The following is a 14,909-nucleotide window of genomic DNA, read 5'->3' as shown; positions in this document are numbered from 1 at the left end:
GCTCTCTAATGTAATGTGACGAGGATGTGTCCACTCCCATAAATTATGAGAAGAGCTGGAAGCGGCGTCTCTGTGTTTACATGGCGATTAGGTGTCGCCTCTCCTTCGTTTTGATATTAATTAAAATGTAACGTGTTTTCATTTATTTTGCTCATCTGACAGGCTGCCACACACAGTAAACAGGAAGTCGTGAGCTGAGAGAAGCAGCCTCACTTTGTCGCGTGTGTTTGTGTGTGTGTGTGTGTGTGTGTGTGTGTATTACCAAAGAGGCATGTTTCGGTCTACAAACCAACATTGGTTTGAGAGGTTTAAGCAGCAGCATTGGTATGTATGCCTATGTGTATATACACACACAGTACATACTGTATATCTGTACATACAGTATGTGTATTCTTAATGTCTATATGCCACTTTATTAGGTACATCTTAACAATCTGATGCAATGCAATGCTCAAGAGCACCTTGGCAGTGCCCCAGGAGGGGGAGGGGAACTGGCACCTCTGTAGCTACCAGTCCACTACCGTACTTTGGTCCGTACGGGGACTCAAACCAGTGACCATGGTTCCCAACTCAACTCTCCACAGACTCAATCCACCACTATATGTCTTGAGGCAATTCCAGAACCTAATGCTATTCAGTTTACTCTCATGCATATTACTTATTTAAAATCAAACTTTCTGTTTGTCTGTTAATGTGGAACTCTATATGCTGCTGGCTCGGCCAGGACTCCCTTGTAAAAGAGATTCTGAATCTCAAAGGGAATATTCCCGCTAAACATAAGGTTAATTAAAACATCTAAAATGAAATCGAAAAGCAATTATCCTGACATTCAAGTAGCTGGAACCAACACAATGACAAAAAGACAATTCTGTTGTGCCGTTAGATCGTTAAAATAGAGCCCTTAAAGTGCGTAACGCCTCCCAGCTAGGGGGATAGATAGATAGTGAGTGCATACATACAGTACATGTTCTGCAATATGTATATATTTATGTATGTATACAGAGTTTTACTAGATTCCTTCCCCTGAAGATCGTATGGCCTCAATCAGCAGATGGATTTGACCACGTCTTTCTCTGTCCTCGTTGCATTGTTTTCCATTTTTTTATCTTTTTTCTTGTGTCTCTGCACTGTTTTCAATACACTCTTTGCAGAGATTCTTGGTGACTTGATATTCTGTTTATGCGCCCAAAGTGTGTGTGAAAGTAGATTACTTGAGCTTGATGAAATGTATTAGGCACTACCCAGGCATTTGCACATTGCCTAAACAGTTAGACACAATCCCCTCAAAAAGCCAGCCCAAAAATCTGGGACTTTACAGTGTGCTAATTGACACTATTGAAGGCACTTCTTTCTCCCACATTGGGCAGTTCTCATTCTGCTATCCATGCAGTTAAGATCCTTTACACCCTCCGTTTGACAATTTTTGAGGAGAACTTTGGCTTAACTCGTGTCATGAAACAACTCAGTGACCACACATTGTATATGGTAGTTTTTAGATCAAATCTTTCCAATTAGACTGTGCATCACCATGAAAGTACAATAATCAGATCACACAAACAAAAGCCAAGATGTTGTTTACAGCTCAATTGTGAAATCAAACAGAGAAGTGAGTAGCCAGTAAATGAGTGTGCAATCACTCTCTTCCAGTTCCAAACACAGACTTGACCATATTTAGAAACCATCAACAGTCGGATGATTCCTCGCCAAGTGTAGACATCCATTTGTCAATAGCAGCCACCTCCACAATTGCTGTCAGGCTCTAAAAGCACCCCAGCAGCTTCCCCACGTACAAGTCTTCTCCTCGTCTCCTGCCAGAGCCATATGTGAGCCTGACAACTTCACTGGTGGAGGTTGGCTTCCAACAACGTCCATCAAGATGTTTTCCTCCTGTGTCGTAGCTGTGTGGATGCAGCGAGATGGAACCAGAGGCGGAGCAGCTGTAAAGGCAGGTGTTGGCCAACGTGGAAGATGCTGCCTCTCTGACTGGACATGCCATGCTTTCCCTCAGTCAGCTGCTAGAGAACATCTGGGCCTCGCTGGATGATGCTCTGCAATGACTTGAGTAGTCTGCGCTGGACCGCTGTGACATGTTGGACGGCTGCATGGTGACAAAGAGGCATCTGTGTGATGGGGAGAACATCAAGCCCTATTAATGCTCCTACAAGAGTTCCACAGACATGGGTTTTTGACGGTTTGACACTGCAGTTGCTGATACAGTAGCTGATACTGTGCTCAAATTTTATGTGAGATTTGATTTTGTCTAGAATGTTCCAAAGAAAGGGTTAGCTCAAACACATTTACATCAAACGGTATCATTCGTCAAAATGAACTGAAACATATCACATAACTAAATGTGACAGCTACTACATGGCCACAGTTGCGTCGACATGAGGCGAAAGCACACCAATTATTATTCCCGCGAAGAGTAATTTCCAAAGAAAAAGGGAAGGAAAATCCTGCACACGCTTGTCTTAGTTCGTTGCTCGAATCCTGAGAAAGATCCTTGTGACCGGAACGTAGAGCGACCAAATAAGCCACTGCAGAGTTGACGAGTGTGTGCAGGAATTTCCTTTCTTTTTTCTTTGGCCCGTTGTTAATTTGCTCCCATTGAGCCACATGGGTTGGATGGCGTATGCAGGCAAACCAGCCAAAAGCGGGTTGCAGTGGTCTAGGAGCGAGACCACAAGAGCCTGGACCCAGAACCTGCACTGCCTCCTGGGTGAGTAATGGACATAGTATCAAGTATCTAAAAAGGCCTTTTCATTCAAAATGAAATTCCAATCCCTTTGGAGTAAATCTCATCCGTGTCAGTGAGCCAATGAGCACGCAGCATGCTTCTAAGATCTAATAATGCTGGTGATTGGCTGTCTACATGTCGCTGAGAAACCTTGGAAAAACAATTTGTTACATACAGACACAGGGCTCACGTGTGTGTGTGAGTGTGTGAGTGTGTGTGTGTGTGTGTGTGTGTGTGCGCGCGCATTGTATTTTGGAAAGCTGGACTACTGTGTTAAGGAGCTGAAACAAAATATGATTTTTTGCCGTTATTTGTAATGTTGTAATTTCTTTTTGTTGACATGAATTTTATAAAATTGGTACTGACAAGTGTCATTGAGGAACCGGAACCGAAGACAGGTTTTTTGAGCGACACCCAGCCCTGAACTCACCACCAGTACTGGTGATAGAGAGGTCACGGAGGCAGATTCTGTCACTGGAACAGAATAGCAGCAACCAAGGGACCTAGAAAGTAGTTCCTAAAAGGAAACAGGTACACTTATTGCATCCGTTGTGTAAACAGACAATATGCTTGACTTGACGTGGATTTGTATAGTTGGCGCTCCAGTCTTTATGTTAGGTCTGCAACACTGTGACTGCAGGGAAACCCTCTGCAGTTGTTTTGGGATTGTACATTTCTGTGGTGAAGCCCTGCTGTTATTTCCTGATGATGATAAATATACAGTGAGCATACATTAAACTGCCCAGTACATCTCCCACTGCATAATATCAGACCAAATACAGGGTTTCAGGCAACAATGTTGCTTCCCTCGCATTAGACAAACAACCTATTGAAGAAATAAGATACAGCTCCGGGTTTTTAGAGCTCTCCCTGATAACAAAGCACGTATCAGAATGTGCAGGTAGATTTATTAGGGGCAGCCAGTCATGCAGTCGTCCCCCCAGTCGTGTAATGAAGCGAATATACAAGCCGAGTGGTCAGAGAGGCCCGGGCTGGTTAATGACAGCCGATATCTCTGAGCCCGGCGACGGCGAAGGCTTGAAATATTTGCTCAGGAGACTCGCCGGGGGTTTCAATCTCACCGCAAATCCATTTATATGTTTGCCCGCTGATTTATGGCCTTATTTTAACTGTCTTCTACATGCAAATGTGCGACGACCGCTAAAGAAATATACATAATGTGATTCTCAGGGTCATCCCTCCAGCCTGTCAGGTTGAGGGGGTGTGTGGAAGTGGGGTGCAGGGGGGGTCTTAGGGATTCGGGGAATTATACTTTCCGGGTGGGGGATGAACGGCACAAGGTGGCAGTCCGGTTCCCTGGCCCTCATCTGAATAAAGCCCCCATTAGGCCTTGGGCAGATATTCATCATCCCCTTCCTCACCACTATCATTATCCCCCCACATAGGTTCCCACAAGCCATAAGGTGTGCCATCCATTGGTACTGATGGTAGAGCACCGGTGGGACTATAATTTAATTACATTTGGAAATGTACAACGGATTCTATAAATGTATACTTATTCGGGGCTTAGCGTGGCTAATAAGTAACCTTTTGATTATCTCTATTTTGGTTCGATGTAATTAGGACTCTATCATGTCTAATTTATTATTTAATTGATTAAAGCTTAAATGTGTTATCTGGCCATTTCTCCTTGTCCAGCTGCACACTGGAGGTCTTTCCTTTTTCCTGTCTTAGGGAAGGAGATACTGATTTGAAAATGATTCGCGGGCAGGCAATTATGATCATACGTCCTGACATGTGAAGAGCAACTTTATTAAAGATATCTGTCATGGCGGCTCCTCTGCCAGTCTCCCTGCATGGACATGACAAAGTAGATTCATCAATTAAGGCCCAGCAATCGCATTAGGCGGGGGATTGCCTTTACATTTTCTTTTACATTATTTCACACATTTTTCACATGGTGGTGTATGTTAATAAGGCCGCTCAGGCAGAGCAACCAAGGCTTTGGTGAAAAGTGATGAAACTCTGGCTTCAACATGTCTTATCTCTCTGCAGATGAAAGGCTGGACAGCTGCTGGTTAGCACTTGTCATTTAGAAATGCGTTACCTAGATACAGAATGCAACTGGATCAACAACACAATGCCTTTTTCGAACGTGTAAATCTTGGATTCAACTACTAGGGAATTGCTTTCCTACATTCTGTGGAAAGTAGAGAAGTACGTCCCATGAAATGAAATTCCAAAAGTAGAAAGAAAGGGAAAGAACCACACAATCTGAACATGTTTATTAACATGTCAAACTACAACACCGTCTCACGGCAGTTTGGGAAATTGTCATTTATGTTGTATTGTTATTTTTAATTTTCTCGTTTTTTCTTTCTTTTTCGTGTTGCTAAGAATGTAATGTATTCGTGCTGGTCGATAGGTAATGGGAAGCATCAATATAGGAAAATAAGAACAACACACCATGAGCAGGGACACGAGCCGCGATCTGTGGGGGACGCACCGGTTGGGTTTAGGAAAAGAAAAACGAGAAAACGACACGTCACACGCCGGGAAAGGACACGAGACACCACACGGTGGGACATGATCCCCGGTCGCCGGGGTGAAAATCCTGTGTTGTTTGACCCATCTAACCCCCCGACCAACCTCCCTACGGATTCTCTGCATTTAACAATACTCGCCACCGTAGACGTGCTGACTTGAACTGAATGCAGTTTTGAGTTGATGTCTTGTTATTGTATTTTTTAGAAGTACTGCACTACAAACCAAATCGAGACTCAACAGACCAGGCACCGTGTTTCCAGTCTTCTATTTTGGAGAGCCCTTGCCAATGGCGGCCTCAGTGACAGGAGGGTTGGATTCAGCTGCTGTAGCCCATCTGCTTCAAGTTCTACGTGTTCAGAGATGCTCTTCTGCATACCTCAGTTGGATCAAGTGGTTACTGTTGCACCAGTTTAACCTCTGCCATCAACAAGGCATTTCACCCAGAGAACTACAGCTCACTGGAGGTTTTCTCTTGAAGATGGTTGTGCGTGAACAGGCAGTAGCAGTTTCTGAAATACTCAAACCAACAACCACGAATTATCTTTCTCCCCCATTGAGCTTGGTCTGAACAGCCGATCTCCTTGACCATGTCTACCAGGCCTCCAGCAAATTGAACACAGAGGCCAAATTGTGGAATTACAACAAAAACACTTTCCCCCATGGATATACATTGCGAAAGAGACGTCTGTAAATAAGTGGACAATGTTTTTTGAACATCGAGACCCCACAAAACATGACTCGTTTCACTTTCAGAATTTGATCTACTTGGTTTGACAACATTTGGAAAGTTAGGAAACAATTAAATCATTTAAACCCGCTTTTCAGTAAGAAGAGTGCTATACCGGAAGTAGCCATTCCAGGTTTTATTGTACATGCATGATGTCTTCATGGCTAAATACATTGAGTTGCTGCCACGTAATTTGTCTGATTAGATATTTTGACACGAGGTGTAAGCAAATCATTGCCTGTTAACACAGCCAGCAAACACACAGCAACACTGATGATGTTTTTTACGTGCACGTGTCACCCTCTTTCATTTTAATCAATGCAAATGTCTGCAGGCTCGCGTCTCACGGGCTTCTATTCACGCTTTATTTCACCACAATAGTGTAAACATGAGGTGGTCCCAATAAAACACGACTACTTTACCACATCACTGCAACTCACTACATATTTTAGGGCCTTATCTATGTTTTATCATTCTGAATAATAAACCTGTATTACATTATCTTTATTTTCTCATCATCGTTTGTGATCGAATGTTTTTTTTTCCTTGAGTCTGTATCTTAATGTGTATAGCGCTTTGAAAAATGGTATAAAATATGTATACCAACATATATATAATATACTCTTTGAAATGCTCGGACCAGCGACAACTAATAAAGACAGTTGCTTCGTCGTTGCCGATGGTGACGTTTGCGGATGGGATTGCCAGACCTTCCTCCACAGCGCTGCAAAGGAGGGTCTGGCCAGTCCACACAGCATTTTATTATTATTATTTTTTTTTTTAGCTCTTCTTGCGTTGCTCTCGTAATATTCACGACAAGAATAGCATGTATCTCTATTGAATTTTTCATTGAATTTATTTATTTATTGAATTAGATTTACATCACCGTCATGCATGAATGAATGATGTTTTTGCAATTTTACACAAAATATAAAATAATTGACAAAATAAAAATACTTATCCAGTTATTAGGGTCCTGTTTTTGTTTGTCTTCCTAGTTAAAATTAGTATAAAATGATTGCACCACACACTAATTACAGGGAATAACACTTTGAGCTATGCATGTGACATGTCAATGGTCAGATAGCCTAGATGGTTTTGTATCTTAGGATTTCAGTATGTGAAGATTATTTTTCTGCTGTGGGTACAAATGGAATTTTCTGTCCAGCGCTTTGCCAGGCCATGCCAAGTCATCCGCATGCGGCTTATTTAAATGCAGAATCAAAGCAAATCTCGGTTTTAGCCCATTCCTTTTTCCCTTTGAGAAATTAACCATTCTATTCACTGCATACATTTTCAGGTTTTGCCCGTGTGACACTCGGGGGTGTTGAATTTTTTATAGAAAAAAAAGGTCTAATAATTGTTGAACAGATGTAAGTGTTGGAGAGTGGGCTCTGTCGGAGCTCATAAAATGGAATTAGCATGTTAACCCTGTCATTGCCTGGGAATGGAGAGGGAGGGGCGACGGCAGTATAAAGGAAAAGCAGAGGGAGATGCACTGACTGAAATGAACTCCTTGGTTGGGATTAATAAGGCGGACTGGCGCGCTGGGCGGGATGGGAGGCGAGCAGCCAAGGGAGCCAGGAACTGAAATGGGCTCTATGTGATATCCAATAAGCACTGAACATACATGTGCTCTGCATGTATGACAATATTCATCCTGTTCTCCATGCATGTAATGATCTCAGCCTTCCCTGTCACCCAGGAGTCTCATGATTAAAGTTTGGAGAATGGGAACCTTTGGAGAAAGAATGTGACACTGCCACTGACAGAGTAGGTCTAGACCACACTCACAATTCACAAGGACCCAACAATTCTAGAAGTTCCCCAAGAGCAAGCATTTAGTGTGACAGTGGCGAGGAAAAACTCCTTTTAGGAAGAAACATGGGACAGACCAAGGCTCTTGGTAGGTGGTGTTGGGGGGGTGATGCACAGTGACAATAACAGTCACGATAAAGATAATGGAACAGTGACTACAAATGGTAGTCGTAGCTCATGTCATAGCAGGGCACTGCAGGGCGTTACAGAGTGTAGCGTGGCATAGCAGGGCATGCATGTAGATCTCTAGGACCATGTATCACAGCCCTGGATTGGCTCCCTGAACCTGCAAAATGTTGTCGGCATCTCGTAAAATATGTTGTCAAGGGAAGAAAATCCAGATTAATCAGTTGGAAGCATAGAGTGTATTTAAAAAATGGACGTAGCATCGGTGACGTCACCCATTGGTTTGTGGACTGCCGTTTTATATCCGACAGTTTGCATTTTGGCATTTTGATATTTCGGAGCCAGAAGATCACACATCCTGGTTGGTTGTCACACATCCCATGTAACACCCTGGAAATCCCAAAACATAAAACCACGTAGAAACACAGTAAATACCATCAAATTCAAACTGACTAACTGATCAGTGAGATCAAAGATCAGGCCAGACTCTGGGCATTTCCCTTTCGTTCGCCCTCGTGTCGAGATGTAGTGTGAGAAATATGTTATTTTGTTTTTTTTCCTTAACATCTGTGCTGGTCGCTGGTTTTTAAATAAACAAGTGTCGGGGGCTTGAAAATGGATGGTGTTTACAGTCTTTTGGATTCCGCTGGGTCTTACTGGCATCACTCGACTTGCTTGATCTGGTCCGCCTCCGCAGTCCCGGGCTGGCTGAATAATTTAACACTGACCCGCGCCTGAGCAAACGGCCCTGAAGTTTGACCTCAGAATTTGTTTTAACTGCGAGGGCTCAAAGTAAACGCTGTGCGGCATGGAAACTTGTATGTCCCTCATGTTTATGCAATGTTGAAGACAAGTCTCTTTTCAACCTCTAGCCTCTCCTTACTTGCCCCGCAATCTCTGCTCCACTTCGTCTCTTCTGCTGGCCTGTTGTGGGACTTGTTATGCCTTTCATGTGTCACATTTGGGTCCATTTCTGATTTTCTTTCCACATTTGTTGAGAATCCTATGCTACCAGCTCTGGCTTGAAAGGAATAATTCTCCAAATTGATCCCATCCATTCACCCCGTCACACACTTCTTTTTGGAACAATTACGGCACCATTTATTCCAGGCCCCTGAAAGGCCTCCTGTACCTTGATGAAGCCCTTTAATAAAAGCCCATTAATACGTTGCATAGCCGTATGATATAAATTCACCAGCTGTTAATTACATGAGCCTGTGAATAATTTACAGTCTAAAAATAAATTGATAGCACAGCAGTCCATTGGAGCTGCACAGAAAGACAGGAGGCCCCTTGATTCAAATGGTGCTTGTGGCTTGTGTTGTGTTTGCACCTCCCATAGAATACACAATCTCCTCTGATGAGCCTAATCATCCCCCTTGTGCTGCCGTTTTAGACGGGGGCCATCACAAGCTAACTGATCCACTGTAACCCGTGTTTGCAGCTGCGTAGTGACATCATATCAATATTTAAAATCTTTCTTATGCATGTATTCCGGCTTGTCCGACTTCATTAAGGCCATTCCTCATCCCTCAGGCTGGGACACGTTCCCTCTGGAGCGCTCACATGAAGGCTGGGAAGAGATGCGACCGCTGCTCGGAATCTTCTCATGCGGGCCTATGTGCTCTGCTCATATCTGTGTCCAATACAAGCAGGAGTGGACTACACAACCCTCGCTTTGTGCTCAACTGTTTCCCCATAGGGGATCAATAAAGAGTAAAGAGTATAAACTATGGGCTTATGCTCCTGTGCAACTGACGCTTTGACATATTTCTGTATACTCACATTTATTTTTCTCCATACTTTAGACCTCTTTTGAACATGACTAATTTAACATAACTGGGTCCATCAGGGTACACCAGGGTACACCAGGTAACCATAGTCCTCAGAAATCCACCAGAGTTCAGAACGCCAACACAGAGACAGAGGACGGACAGGGACGGACATCCGGGGAAAAAGAAGTGCATCCGGCATCGGCACTGGATCAATCCAGGAAGTGGAACATCGTGAAACTAGACTAGGTCTAAACTGCACCTCTCATTTTGTGAAATAAACAACTTGTTTATATATGATTGTACTAATTTCTGATTTGCCATGACAAATACTACATCAGGACAGAACTACTTTCAGAAGTTTAACCTAAGCCAGTATGTGATTCATTTAACATTCATATTAAATTGCAAGAAACCATTACAAGGATACTTTAGCTTCATGCTCCAGTTAACTCACTGGTGAGTCTAACCTAAAATGTTTTACGCTCTGTGCAAAGACATCAGGAAAAATGTATGATAATCCATATGATACCGTATGTGGGTTAAAATCTAAATCAATGAGCTGAAAGAGGCTAATTAGCTCTTGCGGCTATCTGCAGTTTGTTAGTTTTGTTACCTCCACCAAGGAGGTTATGGTTTTGGCGTGGTTTGTCCATTTGTCTCTTAGCAAATTACTGAAAGACTTTTAGCCTGGTTTGGAAGGGGCTGGAAGGGTGTAGCCTGAGCCATGGAACTTTATTTTACCCAACAAGAAGACAAAGAAGAAAAAGTCACAACATCAGAGACGATTTAGTAATAGAGAATGTCAATGTGTGTCACGGAAGGTTTGTATCATGTGGACTCGCCGACAGTGTTGTCGTTACTTAGAATTCCTTATGTGGGGGACAGAAACTACGTACTGTAGCTTTAACGTTACCCTGTTAGCGTTAGCTTGCCTAGCTAGCTTACCTGGCTAGCTTGCCCAGCTATCTTGCCTACATGGGTGTTTATTTAAATGGGCAACGCTGCTCTTACAAAACGACAATAGCCTACCAGAACTTCCTGCTGCATTATATTCCATTCCATTTTGGATTTATTTTAAATTGGCGTATTCTGTCTGAATCTTGCTTTCCTTTACATAAATAAATACATTTATGAAAACAAATGTGTGACAGGGGTAGAACCCACAGACCTCCAGCTTAATATGTGATATCAATGTTAATATGAAATGGATGCCCTTGGTTACACGGTCAATGTTCCTATGCACATATGCTACAAAAAAAGGTTTACCCCTGTTTAAATGATATCTGACAATAACACATCAGAATAATTATTTGGTGTTTTAATTTCCTGTTCAAGTTGAGTGATGGCTCATGCCAGGCGGCTCCATTAGCTGGTCAAAAGCGGACAGAAATGAAATAAAAGCCTTCCGTCTAGCAGATTGGTGAAAAAAAAGGTGGTTGGCCAGGCACTTACTGTAGGAACCGTGTTGAGTTTTGTGCAGCACTTACAATCCGCTGGCGGACTAACAGCTCCCATTAAGTCCCCTATTCAGGTGCTAATTGATACCAAGGTCTGGGGTTTGTCAAGGCAATTATTAGTATGTGCTTAAACTGGCTAGTGATGGCCTTTGAGGGAAACTCAAACAGCAGGGGGCTATTTCCCTTTTAAAGGAACAGCACGGTTAATAATAGATAGAAAAAATTATCAGTGTATCACATAGGCAAAAGATGACATCAATATGGGGATTTTCAATTTCACCATTCATTAGAGTCCCAGATTTAAAAGAAGGGAGTATGGAGGAGTTCATTTGAAAGGAATTAGGGTCTGTGTAATGTGCTGGTAATTAACACTACACACACACACACTCACACACATGACTCTATGATCAGATCTGAAAACCCATGACACACCAACTTCCAGGTCTCCATTTATTAAGTGCTCCAGTTACATTCCGTAAAAGGGGCTCTTTTTTAGTTTCTGTTGTCCAATAAGAATTGTTTTTTTTTTTAGATTAGGGTTAACTTTCTTGTCTCTGTGTAGAATACAAGTTCAAAGACAACGGAATGTAGTTTGCGTCTAACCAGGAGGGCAAAAAAGGAGAAAGTGTGCAATGTTATTTACAAAGATTGCTGTTATTCTATTAAATCTTTGGCCATGTACTAATCATATTAAGAGGGCTTTACAATAGTTTTTCTTTAACCCTAGCAGTTATGGGAAGAATAATTTGACACAAAAAAATATTTTTCATCTCTTTCACCATAGAAGTCTATGGGAAAAGCGCGGTGCACTTCCTAGGGACCTGATGCGGTGAGTCCGGAGATCCGGAATCACTGACCACTCAGAGCAGACTGGGCTGTTTTGGAAGGGGGGCTTAAAGAGACAGGCGCTCCTACAGAGTGTCAAAGACTTTAACTTACTTTAAAAAACATGAATCTGGACTGCTAATGGGCCCTAATGTCTACTTCAACTGGCCCACTTATTGTTTTCGGATGACAATGTTGCATTATGTTCATCTTGCATTTATTATTTATGGATACAGATCTGTTTTTAAATCTCCTTATGTGTTGTTGAGGATATTATAAACAGGTCTACTTACTGTTAGTCTGATGGATACTGTTTTCATCTTGTTTTATGTATGTGGACCTGTCAGAAGAAAACACCTCATTGCTACTTGGTTTTTCAAGTGACTTTTTGCAGTTGTGTATCAATCCTTCTAACCAGCTTTACTTTTTATGAATGGACTGGCTGCTGGGAAATAATTGGTAAGAATGCTACTATTAAAGTGGGAAAAAAGGTTTGTGCTTGACTAGTTTCTTTCATGTAGTAATATATCTATCAGTGACAAATAACGCTTTCAGTATACATTCATACTGTAAGTTATCTGTAGCCATTATTTGACAGTATTCTGTTTGGCCCATGGCCCCCCCAGTGACTTTCCTTAGGCCCACTTGCTATTGAATTTGATCAGCCCTGGTGTGCTGGCTGTGCACTTCAATAAAGTAAAATATTAGCTTGTGGCTAGAGCCAAATAAATAAGCTAATCATCTCCAAGTGTTACCAGACAAAATAACGGACTAAAATTCAAAATGTCAAAGTAATCCTTTAATACACTTTGACTTTACGCAACACATGTTTGTGTGTTTTTTTTTCTCGTTTTTCTACTCCCTGTTTGCTGCGTAGCACCCGTCCTACAGTGGAAATGGTCAAAGAAAAGTCATTTGAGTGAAAGATGAGGAGAAGCAGGGCTAATCGCTGCGTGGAAATAGCGGCTGGTTCATAAGCTAACTGATAGAGTGGTTAGAGTGAATGGGTGACAGAGAGGTAAGAAGGGAGGGAGAGAGGGATGAGGACCAGGGATGATACCCACATGAAATACAGCAAAGCCCGTCACAATGCGCTAAGAGGCGAGTCAGCACAGCTGCCATCGGCATTCGGTTTAGGATTTGTTGCATCTTTTTTCTTCTACCTTCCTTTCACTCTCTGAAACATATAAAGCACACTCCCACCTGGACCTCATTCACCAACCAAAGGCATTTATCTGCACACACATTTGCATCAGAATTACCTCCAGAGGTACTGATGTTAAACTCTCAAACCACTGATTCTGCGGATCACTTAAGCCCCGAGCTTATCTGGGTTATTATAATTTTTTGGAAGGATTTATGAAATCATATTTCATGAGGAAACGTTGAACCGCAGACCATTCCCAAGGTGTTATTTCCAACATGCACGCAGACACACACACACACACACACACACACACACACACACACACACACACACACCCTTGTTTACCTATTTGGTGGCTTGGCATCGTGGAATGAAGCACGTATCTTTCTGCAAATCCGCTTTGGCTCCGTTTATGGATACTTCCGTAAATTGCCTCGTTGCAGATCAGGCTCAGAGTTTTGAAAGTTGATCAGTAATTTGCAGAGTGGGAACTTTAACCGGAGTGAACTAATGAAATAGGTCACACAGACAAGGGCATTCATGTCGGGGAAATATGCCTTTTTCCCCGATGCAGGAACACATTGGGCGTAAATAGATCATATTAAGATGTAGTTAGATCATTAAGTATATTATGATATATCTCAAATATTAAATATTTAGGGCCATTGTACTGTGCACTTACATGTACAAGAAAAATATCTTTCAAGCTATACAGGAAGTAGAGACGGTGAAATCTCCATCTCCCACAGCCCTCGAACCATGAAGATAAGGAAGCAGGTGTCTCAGCTTGTGTTCAGGAAGTTCATATCAAGCAAGAGTTTCTTCTCTCTCCTGCACTGGTGGTTAACACTGCCTGCAACAGCACTCCACTTTGGAGAAGTATTTTGTTCCTTCTGTGCAGACAGCTTCTCAGAGAATCTGATCGATGAATGACCGCAATGTAAACTATTGTCTAAGTTCACAATATGATCTTCAATTCCACTCGGTGCATGGAGAAAAGGAAAGAGGCACTTAGACTGGATGTCTTTTCAAAGACTGTGCAATTGCCTTCATGTGTTTTTTTTTTTTCCTGCCTTTTGTGAGGAATATGGTGTCTTTTTCACTTAAGTGTGGATTGCCCATTTGTCTTTTCAGAGTCAGGGAATTCATGTCACCCTGCTTTTATGCAAACTCACAGAAACTGAGCTTTTTCCCCTTAGTGTTGATATTTATGGTTATAATTTTGCTACCTAAAAGGCTAGGAAAGTGGTCCCAGATGGCTTGCCGGCTCTTATATTTTGTGTCCTGTTGTAATGTCCAGGGAATATTTTCTGAATCAGAATATTAAACTAGGTTATAAGTATCCAACAGTTTAAGCAAATTATTATATAACAACTAAAATTGGGCACACTTGAAATGTTGGTATTCTTCATTGTACAAAAAAACCTGGGTGCATGCTATGTGTCCAGCGATGTTAGGTTCAGCAGAGTTACTGTACGTGTTCGGGAATGTTGAATCTGGAAGTCTGCCTTTAATCTATGATGGAAAGCAGTAACAAGAACACTTTCTTATCAAGGTCCCATGGCATGAAAATTAAATAAATTATAATTTGTTTATTAGTCCCCAAAGGGGAAATTACTGCACTACACTCTGTGTACACACTTTTTGTTAGTACTCACACAGGCCTGAAATACACACACATGCTCAGGACCTATACATGCACAATACATGGAGAGATGTCAGAGTGAGTGCGCTGCTAGCTGAACCAGCGCCCTGAGCAGTCAGGGGGGTACGGTGCCTTGCTCAAGGG

At 42.2% G+C, this 14,909-nt stretch overlaps 1 long non-coding RNA gene across 1 annotated transcript in view; it reads left to right on the top strand.

Annotated features, from left to right (window-relative positions):
• Window positions 1-13,430, top strand: part of LOC116670222 (uncharacterized) — an 18,800-nt gene extending 5,370 nt beyond the window's left edge. Inside the window, exons 2-3 of the long non-coding RNA XR_004326967.1 lie at window positions 2,655-2,663; window positions 13,406-13,430. This is a non-coding gene — a long non-coding RNA (uncharacterized LOC116670222). The remainder of the gene's footprint in view (window positions 1-2,654; window positions 2,664-13,405) is intronic.
• Window positions 13,431-14,909: the final 1,479 nt, after the last annotated feature.

The sequence above is a fragment of the Etheostoma spectabile genome, chromosome 20 (assembly GCF_008692095.1).
Source record: "Etheostoma spectabile isolate EspeVRDwgs_2016 chromosome 20, UIUC_Espe_1.0, whole genome shotgun sequence".
NCBI lineage: Eukaryota > Metazoa > Chordata > Actinopteri > Perciformes > Percidae > Etheostoma > Etheostoma spectabile.
Note: the sequence above shows the minus strand (reverse complement) of the source record. Positions and strands in the feature narration are given on the sequence as shown.